General features: G+C 44.5%; 1 protein-coding gene across 1 annotated transcript in view; it reads right to left on the bottom strand.

Annotated features, from left to right (window-relative positions):
• LOC126266738 (odorant receptor Or2-like) overlaps positions 1 to 21,886 on the bottom strand; it is a 210,960-nt gene that overhangs the window by 84,518 nt on the left and 104,556 nt on the right. The gene's annotated exons all lie outside the window — the stretch shown is intronic.

The following is a 21,886-nucleotide window of genomic DNA, read 5'->3' as shown; positions in this document are numbered from 1 at the left end:
TACCTACCAATATTCTTCAAAACTTCGACTGACTCTGCTGTGGGTTTGCTCTGTTGTGGCCCATTACCTGTCTGCATGTCAAGAGTCAGCACTGTCTTTCCGTTGGAAGGATAACACTACTCCTTCAAGACTGCATGGAAATCCACTACTTCTGTGTGTATTTTCTTTTACTACTCAGAAAAACACTGCAATTTTACTTTGATGAATGATCAGGACTGTCTTTATGGACTGTGAGAAAATTTTATCTTTTGACCAACATTGTATCGATAAGTGTGTGCATTTCATTTCTTTGTTATTGTAATTATTAAAAAAAAATTTCAAATCTGTATTTGCCAGTGCCCAAGACAATTTGTAAATTTTTTTGTGGGGAGCAAGGGGGCTATGTAAGTAGGCTGTTTAGGTTTCTTTTATTGGTAACGCAGCCGCCACGTAGCGCTCTGTATGAAAATCACTGGCTGTGCCGTGTGCAGTCTGTGGCTGGTTGGCATTGTTGTAATACTCGCCATTGTAGTGTTGGGCAGCGGCAGCTGGATGCTAACAGCGCGTAGCGTTGCGCAGTTGGAGGTGAGCCGCCAGCAGTGGTGGACGTGGGGAGAGAGATGGCGGAGTTTTGAAATTTGTAAGACTGGATGTCATGAACTGCTATATATAGTATGACTATTAAGGTAAATACATTGTTTGTTCTGTATTAAAATCTTTCATTTGCTAACTATACCTATCAGGAGTTAGTGCCTTCCGTAGTTTGAATCATTTATTTAGCTGGCAGTAGTGGTGCTCGCTGTATTGCAGTAGTTCGAGTAACCAAGATTTTTGTGTGGTAAGTGGTATGTGAAACGTATAGGTTAATGTTAGTCAGGGCCATTCTTTTGTAGGGATTTTTGAAAGTCAGATTGCATTGAGCAAAAAATATTGTGTGTCAGTTTAAGCACAATCGTGTATAATTTTTCTAAGGGGACGTTTCAAATGTATCCCTGTGTTAGAACAGTGCAGCCTTCTTGCAACATACAAAGGGCAAACAAAACTTGTCATTTTACGTCCTTCGTACTTCTTCTGCAGTGAACTTGTTTGGTTTCGATTTATTTCAGTTGTTTGACTTGTCTATAGTACATCAGGTCGACTCAGTGAACCAGACGGTGCCTTCAGACGTGGTTTCTCGTCTATGTGTAGACATTTTTGCACCGGGCCACGGTTGCGCTAAGAACTATAAAGCACATTTGGAACTGAAAGTAAACGCTCAACCGAAATTTTTCAGAGCGCGCCATGTTCCCCACTCATTGCGTGATGACGTCGCAAAAACATTACACTATTTGGAATGACAAGGTGTAATTGAACGTGTGCAGGCTTCTCTCTGGGCATCACCCTTAGTAATTTTGCCAAAATCTTCCGGCAAATTGAGACTGTGTGGACTTGAAGGCATCAGTGATTCCACAACTAGTGATTGCAACTTATGGTTTACCCCGCCCAGAAGATCTTTTTGACAAACTGTGCCCGGCTAAATATTTTTCGAAGTTGGACCTGGAAGATGCGTACTTGCAAATACTGGTGGACGAAGAATCCCTGCGCGTTTTGGTGGTCAACACGCATCTTGGGTTGTATCAATTCAAACGACTTCCATTCGGGTGTGCATCTGCCCCTGCATTGTTTCAGAAATATCTGCAAACTGTTTGTGCGTCGGTCCCTACTGCAGCAAATTATCTGGACGATATTTTGATCACTGGAAAGACGGCAGAAGAACATTTGGCCAATCTCAGAACATTATTTCAGGTCTTGCGACAAAATGGTCTTCGCTTGCGAAAGGACAAATGTGTGTTTTTTGCTCGGGACTTGCCATACCTGGGCCATGTACTCAATGCCCAAGGCATACATCCCAGTCCCACGCACCGTCGTGCCATACAAGACTTGCCTCCGCCGCGGAATTTGAAACAGCTACAGAGTGCGCTGGAAAAAATTACGTATTACCATAAATATGTGCCGCATGCCTCTTCCATTTCAGCTCCGCTTCATCGCTTACGCCGTAAGGGTGTTCCGTTCGTCTGGACGACGGAATGCGAGTGCGCCATTCGCCAGTTGAAATCGGCGTTGCTTTCCAATACTTGCCTTACGCCATTCGATCCCCAGAAGCCCATTTTGTTGATGGTGGACGCATCTGATTTCGGGATCGGTGCTGTGCTTGCGCACAAAGATGGATTGCATGATCGCCGTATTCCCTTTGCGTCCAAATTGCTCTCGTCTGCGCAAAGAAATTATTCACAGATCGAGAAAGAAACATTGGCTCTTTTATTTGGTGTTACAAAATTTCATGATTTCTTGTATGGTCGTCACTTTACCATAATCACAGACCACAAACCTTTGACATCGCTTTTTCATCCAACCAAGCCTATACCTCCACGTACAACGCAGAAATTCATTCGCTGGTCTATTTTCCTCTCGCAGTACCGCTACGATACCTTGTATCGGTCCACTGCAAGCACGGAAACGCCGATGCGTTGTCCCTCTTGCCTGTTGCTGAGTTTAGGGCATTCGATACCTCCGAACTTGCTTGCATTTCATTGATGCGGAAACCGATGACGTGGTCGAATCGTTTCCGATTGATTTTCGTCGTGTAGCTACAGCCACAGCGGCCGACCCTGTCCTTGATACCGTTTTGCGTTTTGTTGCTACGCAATGGCCCTTGTCAAAGTCACGGATCGGGGCCCGTTGGTTCGCCGATTTTTTGCTCACAAGGTGAGACTTTTTGTATGACGTGGTGTTTTGATGTTGCGTTCTGATAATGATCAGTCCAGGGTCGTAGTACCACGATCGTTACAGTCCTCTGTCTTACAGCTTCTCCACCAAGGACATTGGGATATAGTGAGAACGAAACAACTTGCTCGTCAGCACTGTACTTGGTTCGGAATCGATGCCGCGATTACGAGTATGTGCTCTTCTTGCATGGTGTGTGCCGAACAACAATCAGCACCAGCGCTGAAATTCTTTGCATGGCCAAAAGCCACTTCCCCTTGGCAACGCTTACATACCGACTTTGCTGATCCATTGTGGAATGCTCGATGGTTGGTTGGTGTTTAGATTCATTCAGAAATTTTCCCTTTTCTGTCTGGATGTCTTCCACGACGTCACCTGCCACCATCCAAGCGTTATCCGCTAACTTTTGCATGGAAGGTCTTCCACAGACTATTGTTTCCGACAATGGCCCACAATTCATTTCCGCAGAATTTCAGTAATTCTGCAAGACCAATGGTATTCAACATCTGACGTCTGTCCCGTTTTTGCCACAGTCAAACGGTGCCGCTGAACGATTGGTCAGGACTTTCAAGTCACAGATGTTGAAGTTGAAAGAGTCTCATTCTCGGGAGGACGCGTTATTGCTCTTTTTGTCCTCGTATCGCTCTCAGCCCCGAGATGGTCGCTCGCCGGCTGAGTTGCTCCACGGTCGTCATCATCGAACCTTGATGTCTTTGCTACATCCGCCGCATCAGGTTCCTGTGCAGCTGCAGACACCTGCGACGTTGTCTACTATCGCCACTACCGAGGTTCACGGTGTTGGCGCGAAGGGCGCATACTTCGCCGCCTCGGACGCGCTATGTATCTGGTTTTGGTGACCTCTGGTTAGGTGCGTCGGCATCTCAATCAGCTGCGCCTCTGTCGTCGCACGGGATCTGCCGCTCGCCGTCTGCTTTCAGCGACGGTGCCGTCCCGTCAGCGCCCTGGGGCCCATCTGCTGGCTCGCCTCAGCCCCAGGTGTTACCGACGCTGCCTTCCATTTTGCCCCATGGCAACGCGCCGCCGCCGCTGCCGAAGCCTATTCTCCCGCCGGCGACGCCCGCATAGGACGCGTCGCTGCAGCCGTCCGACGCCTCCCTGGGTCACGCGCCGCCGATCGCTTCTCGGGACCAGTTGTCATCCGACATGGAACTCTTGCCCGGTCCGAACCATATGTCATCTTCGCCCGTCGGGTGCCCAGGCCCGAAGGAAGTCGCCCCTCGGCCCTTCCTGTCTCTCTAAGGGCGCATACACCGCATGTTGGCGTGCAACCTGAAGCAGGTTTTCAGGCGTTTCCTAGCTCCCCGCGGTCCGAATGGCAGGGTGCGGGTGGCACAGCCTCGCCTGTTGTTAGGCTCCCCACCTCGTCGCATACGTCAACATGCGGTCTTCCCCACGGCGGGCGGAAACCTTATGCCACAACCGTATGCCGATTTGCGGGGGAGGAATGTGGTGTCACCGCCAGACACCACGTTTGCTTGGTGGTAGCCTTTAAATCGGCCGCGGTCCGGTAGTATGCGTCGGACCCACGTGTCACCACTATCAGTGATTGCAGACCGAGCGCCGCCACAAGGCAGGTCTGGGGAGACATCCTAGCACTCGCCCCAGTTGTACGGCCGACTTTGCTAGCGATGGTTCACTGACTTCTACGCTCTGATTTGCTGAGACGATAGTTAGCATTGCCTTCGGCTACGTTATTTGCTGCGATCTAGCAAGGCGCCAGTATCCGTACTACTGATATTGTGGATCATGTACCGTAAAGAGCGACGTTCTCCGTTAATGGATTACAGTTAAGTATTCCACCAGCTACGTCCGTTTTTCTCAATTCTAAGTCCCTTGTCATGTTCCATACCTCACGCCAGCCTGCGTGAGCTGAAACGCGTACATTTCGACCTCCTTTAGTTATACGGTTTGGCTCTCCTGTCAACCACAACAATTTGTTCTAAAATCCTGCTGTATATCTACGTTGATGATATGGGCCTGTAATTTAGTGGATTACTCCTACTACCTTTCTTGAATATTGGTGTGACCTGTGCAACTTTCTAGTCTTTGGGTACCGGTACGTATCTTTCGTCAAGTGAACGGTTGTTTATGATTGTTAAGTATGGAGCTAATGCATCAGCATACTCCGAAAGGATCCTAATTGGAATACAGTCTGGGCCAGAAAACTTGCTTGTTTTAAGTTGCTTCACTACTCCAAGGATATTTACTTCTACGTTATTCATGTTGGCAGCTTTTCCCGATTCCAATTTTGGAATATAAACTTCGACTTCTTTTGTGGAGGCATTTCGGATGGCTGTGTTAAGTAACTCTGCTTTGGCAGCACTGTCTTCGATAGTATGTCCATTGCTGTCACGCAGAGAAGACATCGATTGTTTCTTGCCGCTAACATACTTTACATACGACCAGAATCTCTTTGGATTTTGTGCCAGGTTTCGAGACAAAGTTTCGTTGTGGAAATTGCTATAGGCATCTCGCAATGAAGTCCGCGCTAAACTTCGAGCTTGTGTAAAAGATCGCCAATCTTGGGTATTTTGCGTCTGTTTAAATTTCTCATGTTTGTTTCGTTGTTTCTGCAACAGTGTTCTAACCCGTTTTGTGTACCAAGGAGGATCAGCTCCGTCGTTTGTTAATATATTTCGCATAAATATATCAATTGCTGCCGCTCCTATTTCTTTGAATTTAAGCCACATCTGGTATACACTTATTAATTTGGAATGAATGGAGATTGTCTCTCAGGAAGGCAACAAGTGAATTTTAATCTGCTTTTTGAATAGGTTATTTTTCGAGGACTTGAGTTTGATATCAAACTCAAGTTTCCTATGAACCTCTCAGCAACTGTATCATCTGAATTGGAAGGTCGGTAAAAGGATCGAATTATAATTTTATTCCGGTTGTCAACAATGGCCTCTGCCCATACTAACCCACAGGAAGCACCTACTTCAATTTCGCGACAAGTTAAACTACTTCTAACAGCAACAAACACGCCACCATCAACCGTGTTTAGTCTATCCTTTCGAAACACCGTTAGGTTCTTCTCAAAAATTTCGGCTGAGTTTATATCCGGCTTTAGCCAGATTTCACTGCCTATAACGATTTGAGCATCAGTGCTTTCTATTAGCGCTTGGAGCTCGGGTACTTTCTCAACATAGCTATGACAATTTACAACTGTTATACCAGTGGTTCCTGTATAAACATTTTTCCTGTGTTCAGCGGGCATGCCTTGAGACTGAAGCCCTTCTTGTGTTTTCCCGAGACCCTCTAACCTAAAAAACCGCCCAGTCCACGCCACACAGCCCCTACTACACGTGTAGCCGCCTCCTGCGTATAGTGGACACCTGACCTAGTCAGCGGAGCCCGAAAGCGAACCACCCTTTGGCGCAAGTCGAGGAATCTGCAGCTTACACGGGCGCAGAACCACCTGAGCCTCTTATTCAGACATCCACTCGGCTCTGTACCAGCGGTAAGCAATCGGACCTGTCGACTATGCTGCAAATGAAACTTCCTGGCAGATTAAAACTGTCTGTCGGACCGGGACTCGAACTCGGGACCTTTGCCTTACGCAGGCAAGTGCTCTACCAACTGAGCTACCCAAGCACGACTCACGCCCCGTCTTTACAGCTTTACTTTTGCCAGTACCTCGTGTCCTACCTTCCAAATTTTACAGAAGCTCTCCTGCGAACCTTGCATAACTAGCCCTCCTGAAAGAAAGGATATTGTGGAGACATGGCTTAGCCAAGCCTGGGGGATGTTTCCAGAACGAGATTTTCACTCTTCAGCTGAGTGTGCGCTGATATGAAATTTCCTGACAGGTTAAAACTGTCTGCCGGATCGAAACTTAAACTCGGGACGTCTGCCTAGTGCTCTAATCGCTGTTGCACATTTAGAACATTGCCTTCTCCGTTGGTCTGGCAGCCATGTTGCTGCAGATCACTGCAACAAAAAATTTCTCTAGTTACAACGATCTTTTCGAATTGCTATAATGTGTCTAGATAATTGTAAATAACCCTGCAGAAACTTACTCTACAAGCCTCTGCGAAGTGCATGGCAGACGGTTCTTAGAAATGTACTAGATGTTGTGATCTCTACAGAGCGCGGCAAGAATGGCTGCTTAATTGCTTCTGTGCTAGCTGTGGTTGGTCTCATCTTGTCTTTTCGGTCCCTAGGAAGTGATATGTACGTGTCACCTCGTCAAGACCTTGCGGGATATTTATGCAGCTTTTTCAGATATTACTTCGCCATACGTAATCGAATCATCTGCAAAATTTCTGTGGTTGCAAACTAGTATTGTGAGGCAGGTCGTTACATCACATCAACAGCGAGGCTGCCAGGAGGGCACTGCAACCATGTGGCCTAACCGCGTGTTGTGCAAGTGGGAGAGCTAGTACATATCGCGAACGTTGGCGTAAAGTGCCGAAGATTACCGATGCTGTTGACAGCTATGTGGGCGTGTGAACATGCGGCAGGCATAGACGCTTGGGCCGCGCGGGTACCATGCGGCGGCACTCATTTGCATACAAGCCGCGAATCTGTCATGTGCGCCGGCCGCGGTGCTCTCGCGGTTCTAGGCACGCAGTCCGGAACCGCACGACTGCTACGGTCGCAGGTTCGAATCCTGCCTCGGGCATGGATGTGTGTGATGTCCTTAGGTTAGTTAGGTTTAAGTAGTTCTGTGTTCTAGGGGACTAATGACCAAAGATGTTAAGTCCCATAGTGCTCAGAGCCATTTGAACCATCTGTCATGTGCGCACGCACGATGTGCTTCGCTCAGCACAGATTGGCCGAAATTTATGCAAATCGCGAGTAACGAATACAGGCATAAATTACTATTCGTTATTCGTGAATAACCAATATTATTCGAAACATTATTTACTTAAATGCGTAAAAACACATATTCGTCGTCTACGCATAAAGATGTTACGGATAATAGATAAACTTTAGTTGCAGAGATAAAATTCAGTTGCATTTACATATCCAGTTCTTTGTCATCCATTAAACGAATGTACTTTTTGTTTCTTTTAAATTAGTTTTCAGAACAACTCTTTTTTTAACTTCTCATCAAAAATTTTGTTTGATTTACAAAGAGTTACCATTGTGACACTAATCAAAATACGTTCTACGTATGCAATGCACTCCTGAATTCGTTTTTAATCATGGTTTCGATGTATGACTTTCAGTTCATAATCTTCTTTAGGAGAATTTGAGAAATCATCAGTTCCGCTGTACTTTTTGGCAAATAATTTGTTGTGATTCCACTTTAACTTTGCTTCTCAAATTGCATTCATAATAAAATCTACTTTTTAGGTCATAATGTCATTCGAAACACATGGCCCGCTTTCTCTGACATTGTTTTGGCTGTTATATGTCTCAAGTTTGTTGGTAGCCTCCCTTGGTTATGGGCAGCAATAAAGGTGGACTACACGTTCATAAATCGCGGTTAAGACTTATTCTTCAACAACTGCAGTTGGTATAGATATGTGGAAAACATCTTGAAATCGTCTCTTGAGATAAGCAGGTTGCAAATGTGCCACAGTATTACGAATTCAGTCACGTACTCGAACCTAGTGTCTCTTCTGAAATTTTTGAATCTCGAAGCTCTACGTAACTGCACAGACGCATGTCTGATCGAAAAACTATTTCACATTCTAATGGCGAGCTCACTCAGAGTTAATCCAAAAACACGTCAGATACCTCTACACGTCTAGCAGCGCCGGCCGGGGTGCCCGAGAGGTTCTAGGCGCTACAGTTTGGAACGGCGCGACCGCTACGGTCGCAGGTTCGAATCCTGCCTCGGGCATGGATGTGTGTGATGTACATACGTTAGTTAGGTTTAAGTAGTTCTGAGTTCTAGGGGACTGATGTCCTTAGAAGTTAAGTTCCATTGAGCTCAGAGCCATTTGAACGTCTAGCAGCGTTCCATAAACGTTTTACGGGAACTTTAGGATTTGCTGACTTTATTCTCAGGAGTTCTTGCTTGGTCCACTCATTTTGTAGTACTACAACCACGATTTACGTAATTATACTCCGGAGACACGCATACAATCTAAGAAATGTTTCGAGATTGAGTTTTTGTCAGCTGCGTCCTCATCGTTGGCTGCTTACGTACAGTTCTTTCACCACGTTAGCAGTCGGAGGCAGAGACGTATTGGCAGGACCAGAGGCAGGTGAAGGGGCTGGCTCAGTAGTGAAGCAGGCTGTAGGACGTCTGCTGCAGCCAATAAAAAGAAAAATTCCTTGCAATGTAGTCGCTGGACTGGTTCGCTACGACAGGCAGCAGGTTCCACGCTGCCAACTGTGATTGGGTTGTCTCGCGGTAAACTTGTGTGGCTGTCTTCAGCGTCCGTCCACTTGTCGAAACAGCCAGATCTTCCTTGCGTCCCATTACAAAGTTCATGATGACTTTCGACAGCTTGTAGAACTTGGAAAAATTTCCCGTACTGAAGGGACGTACAATACAGTCATGAAATTTATAGTCATCTCTTTCTGGCACATTATTTTGTAAAATAGAGCACGAATTTATTATAGCAATTGCAAAATTATCTCGAACATCCAATGGGAGCTGAAAAATTCTCCTTTTCCATTTATTTGCCAGTGTTGTTCTATAAACCACCTAGACAGAGACAACCGGCTTTTAAGGGTTCTTTTATTATTTATTAAACTCATTCCTCCATAAGAACGCATTATATTTTCAGATACCAAATGCCTCGTCCCCGACAATGACGCACGGCATCGGTACTTCCTTGTTTGATATGGGGCTTTCCTCTGATATTTGTAAATTTTTACTGATGAGATTTTCATGAAAAATTGATTGCATAAAAATTGGTCAGTTACTATATTTTCCAAAGGCTCGAACATCTATGTAAGTGAACTTATAATGTGCGGCGCGTTAATCAAGCGAAATTATAGAAAAATAATTTTTATAATTATAGTAAATTACGTTTCTTGTGAGGAAAAAAGGCGTAGGGGAACTCGGGGTAGAACGGGATACTTAATGTTTAACAACTTGTATAAAATAAGAGAACTCAAGGAAACACTTCTTAAAGTTATAAAAAAGCACCTTGTAGTGTAACCTAATGTACCTTATTTTAAAATCACTTAAAACAATACACTCTGCATTTTTTACAATTTTTCGAAGAAAGTCTTGCATATTTCCCATACCGCCCGACCCATGGGGCAGAATGGGATAAGGTTTTTTTTTTAAAAAAAATTATTGCAAAAGCGTTGAATTTGAATTACGAATATCGTATTAAACTATGACAAAATGTCGTATAAAAGGCAAATCAGACTAGGAGATATGTAATTTGAACAATTAAAGTCATTCTTTAAAATAAGAAAATATTTTAATGTCATTCTGAAACATGTAGAATGCTTAATAACCACCAAACCACTAACAACTTGTCCTTTCGACAGTAGTCACAAATCAGTATTGTCTCTTCATCTTCACTGTCTATGCCAGCACATGAATAGTGTGCCCTTCTCAAACAACTGTGCCATGCAGCCGTCATTAGAAACGGATTAGAAGTCCCCACAGTAGATGGCTCTGAGCACTATGCGACTTAAATTCTGAGCTCATCAGTCGCCTAGAACTTAGAACTAATTAAACCTAACTAACCTAAGGACATCACACACATCCATCCCCGAGGCAGGATTCGAAGCTGCGACCGTAGCGGTCGCTCGGTTCAAGACTGTAGCGCCTAGAACCGCACGGCCACTCCGGCCGGCCCCACAGTAGAGGCACACAGCATCCTCTCTCTCTGATTCTCTCTTCTCCATCATCTTCTTCCTTTTATTTTTCTTAATGTCTTTGATGTCCTCTGTTTTGGTTTTTTTTGGGTGTACAGTTTGATATTTTTGCCATAAGTTGCATTGCACCTGACGTATCTGTACTGACATTGTTCATATTTGTGGAACCTCCTCATTTCTGTAGGCCTTCTTATAAGGAGAATCTGTTAATACGACGGTTTTTCCTTTTAGTCTTGTAGTCCGCCGAGTATTCTGACAGATTAGTGGGATTGGAATGACACCCTCGGGCGATATTTGGTATACTGAGTTGTTCGGCGAACATAGCTGGTTGGGAGAGTCTGTCATCCATGAACATCCAGGCTGGGGGTGAATGACTGAACCTTGGCAGTCTCAGTCGTAGGCCTGTTAGTGGCAGGCTCAGTAGGCACCGGAGGGCCTGTAATCAACGTCTTAGATTGTCCATCTGTAGAGTTTGGAGTCGTACTTTCGCAGTTTTCGAACAAAATTGTTGGCGCTAATGGGAGGTAGTCTCCGTCTAAAAACACTTTCAGTTCAGACGGCCATATTCCAGTCCTCTTAGAGCCATTTATAGCGATCGGCATCGTCGCAGCACGTAAAAACGCGAACCCAAATAGCGATGATATTTGTAAAAGAGTGACAACTTTTCCTGGATGGCTCCATAGCCATTTCTTTTATCTCTTCACTGTAATGACAACTCAGGGACTTGAAAAACGTTACGTCCAGGGGTTGTAATTTATGTGAAGTGAGTGGCGGTAAACAAACGAGGACTACGCCATTGTCTGCAGCCATATCAAGCAGCTCCAGGTTTTTAGTGTGAGTTGAATGTCCATCAACAATTAGAAGCACAGGTGATTCTTTCGTGGCCTTAGAAAATCCCACAAACTTTCTAAACTATACTAAAAATAATTCGCTAGTGATCCAACCCGAGTGGTAAACTCAGACTAGCCTCCTGGAGGTAATTCAAGCTCAAATTCTTGTTTCTTCTTCTTCCTTGGAAAGATATCCATGAGAGGTATGTATAGCCTAGATGCAGACATGCAGATGACTACTGTGACGGTTTCTCCACGTTATGAAGATTTATCGCTCCTACTTGCATTTTTCCCTTAAGTGCTATTATTTCCGGCTGACTTTTAGGATTCACTGTCAAGCCACTTTCATCACAGTTGAATATTTTGTAAGCAGTCAGCTTGTACTTATCAATAACATTATTGAGCAGAGAGTTAAACTATGAAATTGCTACTTTGTAGAATCCCATTGCTCGAGCACCAGAAGTATTTTCTGGCTCGCGAATAGACAGTGTAGGATTCATTGTTAGACCAAAAAATCTGGTTTCCATTGACTTGAGATATGTTACCAGTTCATGTTCTTATTCTGCAGTGCACACCTTTTTAAATTGCCCATCTGATTTCTCAATTATGTTGTCAGGATTATTCGTTACTTTACGCACATATCTTTTGTTGTGGTTGGCAGGAGAACCAACCATATGGTTAGAGGAGGCCAAAATGCACGCATTTTAGCTCACGCAGGCTGGCGTGAGGTCTTGAACATGACGAGGGAATCAGAATTGAGAAAAACGGTCGTAGCTTGTGGAATACTTAACTTTAATCCATTCATGGAGAACGTCGCTCTGTATGGTACATGATTCACAATATCAATAGTACGGATACTGGCGCCTTGCTAGGTCGTAGCAAATAACATACCTGAAGCCGATGCTAACTATCGTCTCGGCAAATGAGAGTGTAATTTGTCAGTGAACCATCGCTAGCAAAGTCGGCTGTACAACTGGGCCGAGTGCTAGGAAGTCTCCCTAGACCTGCCATGTGGCGGCGCTCGGTCTGCAATCACTGATAGCGGTGACACGCGGATCCGACGTATACTAACGGACCGCAACCGATTTAAAGGCTACCACCTAGCAAGAGTGGTCTCTCGCAGTGACATCACATTCCTCCCCCGCAAATCGGCGTACGGTTGTGGCATAAGGCTTCCGCCCGCCGTGGGGAGGACCGCATGTTGACGTATGCGACGAGGTGGGGAGCCTAACAACAGGCGAGGCTGTGCCGCCTGCACCCTGCCATTCGGACCGCAAGGAGCTAGGAAGAACAGGCGGCGGCGGCGGCGGCGACGGCGGTTGCGTCGGCTCGTCGCCATAAGGCAAAATAGAAGGCGGTAACACCTGGGGCTGAGGCGAGCCAGTAGATGGGTCCCAAGGGCGTTGACGGGACGGCACCGTCGCTGAAAGCAGACGGCGAGCGGCAGATCGCGTGCGACGACATAGGCGCAGCTGATTGAGATGCCGACGTACCTAACCATAGGTCCCCAAAACCAGATACATAGCGCGTCCGAGGCAGCGAAGAATGCGCCCTTAGAGCCAACGCCGTGAACCTCGGTAGTGGCGATAGTAGACAACGTCGCCTGGAGCAAAAGCAGGTGTCTGCAGCTGCACAGGAACCTGATGCGGCGGATGCCGCAAAGACATCAAGGTTCGATGATGACGACCGTGGAACAACTCAGCCGGCGAGCGACCATCTCGGGGCTGAGAGCGATACGAGGACAAAAAGAGCAATAACGCGTCCTCCCGAGAATGAGACTCTTTCAACTTCAACATCTGTGACTTGAAAGTCCTGACAAATCGTTCAGCGGCACCGTTTGACGGTGGCGAAAACGGCGCGGACGTCAGATGTTGAATATAATTGGCCTTGCAGAATGAATCTGTCTCGCGTGTGTTGAATTGTGGGCCATTGTCGGAAACAATAGTCTGTGGAAGACCTTCAATGCAAAAGATAGTGGATAACACTTGGATGGTGGCAGATGACGTCGTGGAAGACATCCAGACAACAAAAGGAAAATTTCTGAATGAATCTACCACAACCAACCATCGAGCATTCCAGAAGGGACCAGCAAAATCGATGTGAAAGCGTTGCCAAGGGGAAGTGGCTTTTGGCCATGCAAAGAATTTCAGCGGTGGTGCTGATTGTTGTTCGGCACGCACCGTGCAAGAAGAGCACATACTCGTAATCGCGGCATCGATTCCGAACCAAGTACAGTGCTGACGAGCAAGTTGTTTCGTTCTCACTATACCCCAATGTCCTTGGTGGAGAAGCTGTAAGACAGAGGACTGTAACGATCGTGGTACCACGACCCTGGACTGATCATTATCAGAACGCAACAGCAAAACACCACGTCATACAAAAAGTCACTCCTTGTGAGCAAAAAATCGGCGAACCAACGGGCCCCGATCCGTGACTTTGACAAGGGCCATTGCGTAGCAACAAAACGCAGAACGGTATCAAGGACAGGGTCGGCAGCTGTGGCTGTAGCTACACGACGAAAATCAATCGGAAACGATTCGACCATGTCATCGGTTTCCGCATCAATGAACATGCAAGCAAGTTCGGAGGAATCGAATGCCCTATCCTCAGCAACAGGCAAGCGGGACAACGCATCGGCGTTTCCGTGCTTGCAGTGGACCGATACAAGATATCGTAGCGTTACTGCGAGAGGAAAATAGACCAGCGAATGAATTTCTGCGTTGTACGTGGAGGTATAGGCTTGGTTGGATGAAAAAGCGATGTCAAAGGTTTGTGGTCTGTGATTATGGTAAAGTGACGACCATACAAGAAATCATGAAATTTTGTAACACCAAATACGAGAGCCAATGTTTCTTTCTCGATCTGTGAATAATTTCTTTGCGCAGACGAGAGCAATTTGGACGCAAAGGGAATACGGCGATCAAGCGATCCATCTTTGTGCGCAAGCACAGCACCGATCCCGAAATCAGATGCATCCACCATCAACAAAATGGGTTTCTGGAGATCGAATGGCGTAAGGCAAGTATTGGAAAGCAACGCCGATTTCAACTGGCGAATGGCGCGCTCGCATTCCGTCGTCCAGACGAACGGAACACCCTTACGGCGTAAGCGATGAAGCGGAGCTGAAATGGAAGAGGCGTGTGGTATATAACAGTGATAATAATTAATTTTTACCAGCGCACTCTGTAGCTGCTTCTAATTCCGCGGCGGAGGCAAGTCTTGTATGGCGCGACGGTGAGTGGGACTGGGATGTATGCCTTGGGCTTTGAGTACATGTCCCAGGTATGGCAAGTCCCGAGCAAAAAACACACATTTGTCCTTTCGCAAGCGAAGACCATTTTGTCGCAAGACCTGAAATAATGTTCTGAGATTGGCCAAATGTTCTTCTGTCGTCTTTCCAGAGATCAAAATATCGTCCAGATAATTTGCTGCAGTAGGGACCGACGCACAAACAGTTTGTAGATATTGCTGAAACAATGCAGTAGCGGATGCACACCCGAATGGAAGTGGATTGAATTGATACAATCCAAGATGCGTGTTAACAACCAAAACGCGCTGGGATTCTTTGTCCACCGGTATTTGAAAGTAAGCATCTGCCAGGTCCAGCTTCGAAAAATATTTAACCGGACACAATTTGTCAAAAAGATCTTCAGGGCGGGGTAAAGGAAAAGTTGCAATCACTAGTTGTGGATTCACTGTTGCCTTGAAGTCCACACAAAGTCTCAACTTTCCGGAAGGTTTTGGCAAAATTACTAAGGGTGATGCCCAGAGAGAAGCCTGCACACGTTCAATTACACCTTGTGATTCCAAATCATGGAACGTATTTGCGACGTCATCACGCAATGCGTGGGGAACATTGCGCGCTCTGAAAAATTTCGGTTGCGCGTTTACTTTCAGTTCCAAATGTGCTTTATAGTTCTTAGCGCAACCGAGGCCTGGTGCAAAAATGTCTGCAAATTCTTCACGTAGACGAGAAACACTGTCTGAAGGCACCGTCTGGTTCACTGATAGGACCTGATCTACTATAGACAAGTTAAACAACTGAAATAAATCGAAACCAAACAAGTTCACTGCAGAAGAAGTACGAAGGACGTAAAATGACACAAGTTTTGTTTGTCCTTGTATGTTGCAAGAAGGCAGCACTATCCTAACACAGGGATACGTTGACCAGAATAACTACGTAACGTAACATTTGCGGCACGCAACGGAGCTGTTCCCAGCAGTTTGTACGTGTCTTGATTGATCAGTGAAACTGCAGCTCCTGCATCAAGCTGTAATGGTATTACTTTGCTGTTAATGTCCAAGTCTACAAAAAGTTTATTGTCCTGCTGACGACAAGAGCGACTGTTTCGTGCAACGTGAACTGACACTGGTACATAATCACTTCTGACTTGACGGGAGTTCCGGCGATGTCGACGCACACTATTTTTGGGACGAACACCGTCAATGTTAGAGAGAGTGGCACTGCGCGGAGTGGATGAATTTCCATGGGCAAAGTTTCGCGAGCCAGAGTATCCTTGGTTCGATTCCGATTCCGCCGCGAAGCAAAGGGTTCAAAAAAAATGGCTCTGAGCACTATGGGACTCAACTGCTGTGGTCATCAGTCCCCTAGAACTTAGAACTACTTAAACCTAACTAACCTAAGGACATCACACACATCCATGCCCGAGGCAGGATTCGAACCTGCGACCGTAGCAGTCGCACGGTTCCCGACTGCGCGCCTAGAACCGCGAGAGCAAAGGGCCTGGAACGGTTTTGAGCTTCCGATCTGAGCTGTTTCTGGCAAACACTCTGACCATGTCCTTTTTTTATTACAATAAAAGCAAATAGCTTGGCGTGAAAGGCAATTCTCACGCGAATGTTTAATAGCACGCCGCGGGCATGATTTGATCACTGCATTTGCTTGCCTGCGCGGCACACGTGGCTGAGAGCCTGGCGGCAGCGGAGCGGCCGGGCTCGATGGCTGTTTACTGCTCCGTGCAGCTCGCCCGGCGGGGCAGGTTAACCCGACACACGGCTCGCGAAGTTTCAAATGATTCCTGAGCAAAGTCAAGTGCGTCCTGCCGATCCAATATGTCCATCACTTGTTGAAGGGAGGGGTTGACTAGTTTCAAAATCTGTTCCCTTATACGAACATCACACAATTGTGCAACTGAAACAATGACCTTCAACAATATTCAATATCCTGTTATCACTTTAAGTTTACGTCTGCTATGGTAACACTTCATGAATCTCGGGTATACTTTGCACTCCTTCCCCATCGAAAACACGTAAAATTGACAGCTAAAAGGAAATTCTAATTCTAAATGCATTTGAACGCTTTCCAGGGCCACTAGTGTCACTGTGTTATGTCGAAGCTGTGTAGGCAGAGTCTGCATGGCAAGACCACGTGGCAATTCCCGTTGCCTCGTGCGTGAGCGCCGCATGATACCGAGTGCGTCAACTGCCAGCCCCGTGTTTCCGCTTGCGTGTGCATAGCGAGTGAGGCTAGGCGCACATTGAGACGTGTATAGCACGTGTGATTTGACACGACACTACAGCGCGACACGCACGTGCCGCACGAGTCGCGCGGGTGCAGCGCCTATTGCGACGCGTACACAGCACTTCGCACGCTCCGACTGGCGACGCTCTGCGTTCACAGAACCGAAGCGCGCGCAAACTGTTATCTTTCTCAAACGATTTTACAGAAACTATTCACTGAAAATATATGATTTTTGCCTTACTTGTAGCGTTATATGTCAACTTCGTGACGAAGTGCCCATTAACTCGCTAATGACCATTGTTATTGTGGTGTACACATTTTAGTAAGACACTACACAAAACTCAAAAAGTTTGCAACGAAAAATTAGGGGTCGCTATGATTTTGCGTTTGGTGCTTATTACACCATATGTTGCTGTATGAAATTTAGCCAACATGTTGAATTTTTGTTTAGACTTGGGAGGAGGTCTCTATCCGCCTCCGATCTCGAGAAAATGGATCCTATATAGCGTGCTCACTTCCGATTTCACACCCGCGAGAATAAAATACTTGCAACATCTCTATATAGCGTGTTCACTTCCGATTTCACACCCGCGAGAATAAAATACTTGCAACATCTCTCATATCTCCTAAACCGCTCGAGACATGGAAACGAAAGTTTGGCGAATGATAGCACACAAGGAGGAGAGTGTTTTGCCAATCCTTAAACACACAGAACTTTCTTATCCATGGCGATATATCAGTACTTATACTTCCCTTTTTATTTATTTCAGTCCAGTGACTGTAATTTTTTAAGAGATCGACAGCTAGCAAAACAAGAGCTTCCTAGTATGAAAATAAACACGAAATTACTGCAAACCGACACTATGAGGTTTTTCGTAAGCTATTGACCTCTGTGATTACCAGTTACTTGTTTAATGAGACATTCCGTTTCGGAATTCTGTCGCAGTAGCTGCTGTGAGATGAGTTTGGCAAATTACACAGTGGCAAAGGAATTACAATTAACCAGGCTCCAAGAGAAATGTGGCTGTTACTCACAAACGGTGAAGCTTCTTCGAATGAGAAAAGGTTAACAGCTCACACAAAAATAGAATGCCAATTCTGTTGGAATTTTGGTGGAATCCCCAGTAACCCATCGTATTTTTAACGCTGAGAGTCTGGAATGGTAAATTACCAAAGGATTTTATTCCTTCTCTTGATCTGGGCAGTATTAAAATAATGGCGAGCATTCCTTCAGGCGGAATGACAGGCACGTGCCAGATACTGGTTACTCACTTACGGCTTGCCTTACTGACAATGTGTGATGCGAATAAAATAGTTGTTATTGAGAAAAATAAACAACACAATGGTCAGTGTATTGTCAGCAGCGAAGGATAATGCGCGCGACAGGAATGCCGTGTGTGCCTTGTGAGTTCGAAATACATTGTCATGAAAATAGATCTGCCTTTGTCAGCAGTACTTTTCAACAAATTAAATATATCTAATCATAACACTCTTTTAGGATATTCCTACTTTCGTAATAATACCGACCATTTTCTTCATTTGTGCAGCCTGTTATATAATTAGCTGATAATGTGCATGCAACAATTGAAATGCCTTTTTTCATCACGGCGAACCAATTAAAACATTGTTATTTGTGACTGCTTTTCGACTGTTTCTAGCTTGCTGTGGAAATGTGATGTTTACATGCATATAGTACAGTGTGCCGTATTACATTATTACATCCATATCCAAGTAATCACAGTGAGACATCTATACTTCAGATCTTGGACGATTTTACCAGGAGTGCAAAGGGATCACACCTGTTGAGATTACCCCTTTCTCAATTTTTGTAACAGATCGTACAGATACGCCAGCATTCTAGGCAGCGAGAAGATAACCTTGTTTTACTTTCCTGCCTTGCTTCCTAACCCTAGGATGCATGGTGGCGAAAACACACATAAATGCATATGCAGGGCCTCCAAGGCCCTGCCCCAATTTAAAATTTTCCTCTTTTCATATAATCATTCTTTGGAGTTAAATTTATTTCTGACAAATTTATTGTCATATTGAAAGATTCCTAAGATTCAGTAACAGGATCTGGTGGCCCTCATTAACATTTTATTAATTTAAAAAAACTCTAAGAGTGAATTTTTATTAATTACATCCATTTACAGACAACATATACAAATAATTTTATTACTTCACTTATAAGTTGCAGTTTACATTTTATAACATTTATTACAAGCGATTTCTTCAATTAAAACATACTCATTATTCCCAATATTATGTATATAGGCAATATTTTGACAAAAAGTTATTATTCATTGTGCCCATAAAATTGCATTTCTCTTAGTTTTCAATATGTGACAAACAAGAAGCACAAAGAACGCCACTATTTTCCTTACAAATGTTGGTTTTACACTCAATGCATGTCATAGCACTTTTCCTATGTTTATTATATGGACAATAATTGCATCTTCTTCTCTTTCCTGAAATAGGTAGTTGGTTCAGCAATATGACATCTTTTTGAACACCACATCTTTGCATGGCATCAACGATTTTTTTTTTTTTGGAAGATTAGGGATCTGAATACGAAGTTCCATTGGTGGTCTTACCATTTTCTCTGCTAAATCTCTTAGGAATAAACACCTTTTATCACTTCTTCCACTATGGTATGTCAGATGTTGGGCGGAAAATAAAATTTCACTATTCATTGCTGCGACGTCCATCATATTCATCCATAATGCAAATGGCCATCTTCTTGTTGGTCTCTTGCAAAGTGTAATAACGAATTTTCTGGTCCTTTTGATCTACTCCACCCTTTGTAGCGTTATAGAACTTTGTTATATCTGGTTTCTTTTTTGCATTAGTTTCATCAATGTTTCTGTCGTGATGCATTGTGCTAATGAGAAATAGACTTTTTCGTTTTGGGAACATAACTCACCATTGTAATGTCACCTCTAAACGCAAAGAAAGAGGAATGAATCGCTCTTGAGGGAGATGTTTTCATCTCATTAGGAATTTCTGGTTTATTTTGTTTGATAGCTCCCACCACTGTATTTTGCTTCTGAAGCATCTCTTCTGCCAGCTGCAGACTAGTAAAGAATTTGTCAACAGTAATATTTTTTGGTAATCCTTCAATGCTTTTAGCAAGATCTTTCACCACATTCAATCCAAGATTTATCTGAATAGGTTCATGGGGCTTCCTTCACGTGTAAACAATTCCGTCTAAAGCATATGCAGATGTAGCATCACATCACCAACATATTTTTATGCCGTACTTGGCTGGTTTAGAGGGCAGATATTGGGTGAAGCTGCATCTTCCACGGAATGGGACTAACTTGTCTTCAACTGTGAGCGAATCATTGGGAATCATTTATTTCTACACTTGTAAAGAAATAGTTCCCATAAATAGTGAACAGCTGCAAGTTTGTCATCTGCAGATCAAATTTCACGGGTACGCCTCTCATCAAATCTAATCATTCTCCTTATATCCTCGAATCTATTTACTGACATGGTGGCATTACATGTAGTATTTGACTTTTCATCCAAGAATAATTCTCTAATAGGGACATCCCAACTCTTCTCAACACCAGAAAGCAGTAAAAGACCAAGAAAACTCTCCATTTCAGGAAGAGAAACGTTTTTCCACGTTTTACCATGTAGTCACTCTTCTGCCTTCAATATTTGTGCAGTTGATGATTTCCTCTAGTATTTCCTTGGAGATGAAATAGTCCCAGGCATCCTTAGGTTTACAGGCTTTCAAACCACGGGCTGGACCAGGTGCCTTCTTTACGATATTATGGACAGGCGTACGAAAAGTTGCAGGAGGATCTAATTTCCAAATAGTTCCATTCCGACTAATGTATGAGTGGTCTTCTACACCTCTTTGTGGTGGTTCTTCATTTTCAGACCCTGCTGAAGTAATATTATCGAAAGGACTGTCATCGGCCTCAGTATTCACATCTGCAGGTTCATTGGCTGATTCTTCACTACTTGCATCTTGAAAGATATTTCCTTCCCCGCAAGAATCATCTTCTTTAAACCACTAAGCCACAAAACTTTCAAAATTAGCTGCATTTGCACGTACTGATTCTCTTGGTTTGCGTGTCGAAGCCATAGCAAAGGGCGTGTCTCTCGAACAGCAGCTTGTGCAGCACCAAACGAGTCATACTCGTAACAATATGGGCCTTGCAGCAACAAACAAACTACAGTAACAATGAGGCTGACAAGAGCAGCACAGGATAACAATACTATGCAATAATACAACATTTGATAGCAAAGAGAACAATAATTTACCGACATCGCCAATATATGAAAGTAGTGTGTATTACTTTTTAGTTATACTATCACTACTACAGCTACTGCTGCTGTTGGCACTCCTGTTTGCTGGAAATACCACTACAGTTATTGTTGAATTAGTAACTGCTCCCAAACAAATGTTAAAGAGAATATAGGCTAAAGAACATTTATAAATGTGTGAGGAATTCTGAAGCCCTGCTTATCCATTCACGGTGTAGGGGTAAACGTATTGAATTATACAAAAAACTTAAAAGGGTATCTCTTTCAGACTTGATAGGTGGAGTGTCATAGTGTTAGCGAAAGAGTACTTTTTTTAAAAATGAAGACATACAAGGGCCTTGGAGGCCCTGTATATGTATTCTAGGGTGAATCACATGATTTTATATTACTTGCTTCCTTATTCACTACCCTATGTTCCTTCTTGCGATCTGAAAACATCTCGGAGGCATATGATACAATTCCAGCGGCCAATGGGTCACCAGTTACTGAAGTATGCTTTTTCTTGGCAGAAGAAAAACAAAACCATACAGATATAAATAACAGAAAAGTATAATGTACTAACGAAGAAAGCTGGAGCGTTTAAATGGCAATAAAATTTAGTACACAGTTAGGCAAAATTTAGCTTATGGGCAATATACCACTGCTCATATGCGCCGTTCCGATGTGAGCATGTGGCCGGGCTACTTTTCCGCTCCCCGCCTCAAATTTCCCACGGTGCTAGCGAGGCACGCGCGGCGAGCGGCGCGAGAATGATGTACACGAGCGCTATTCACGCCGATTCACCACACGG

Source organism: Schistocerca gregaria, chromosome 4 (genome assembly GCF_023897955.1).
Source record: "Schistocerca gregaria isolate iqSchGreg1 chromosome 4, iqSchGreg1.2, whole genome shotgun sequence".
Classification (NCBI taxonomy): Eukaryota; Metazoa; Arthropoda; class Insecta; order Orthoptera; family Acrididae; genus Schistocerca; species Schistocerca gregaria.
This window is presented reverse-complemented; position numbering and strand designations above follow the sequence as displayed.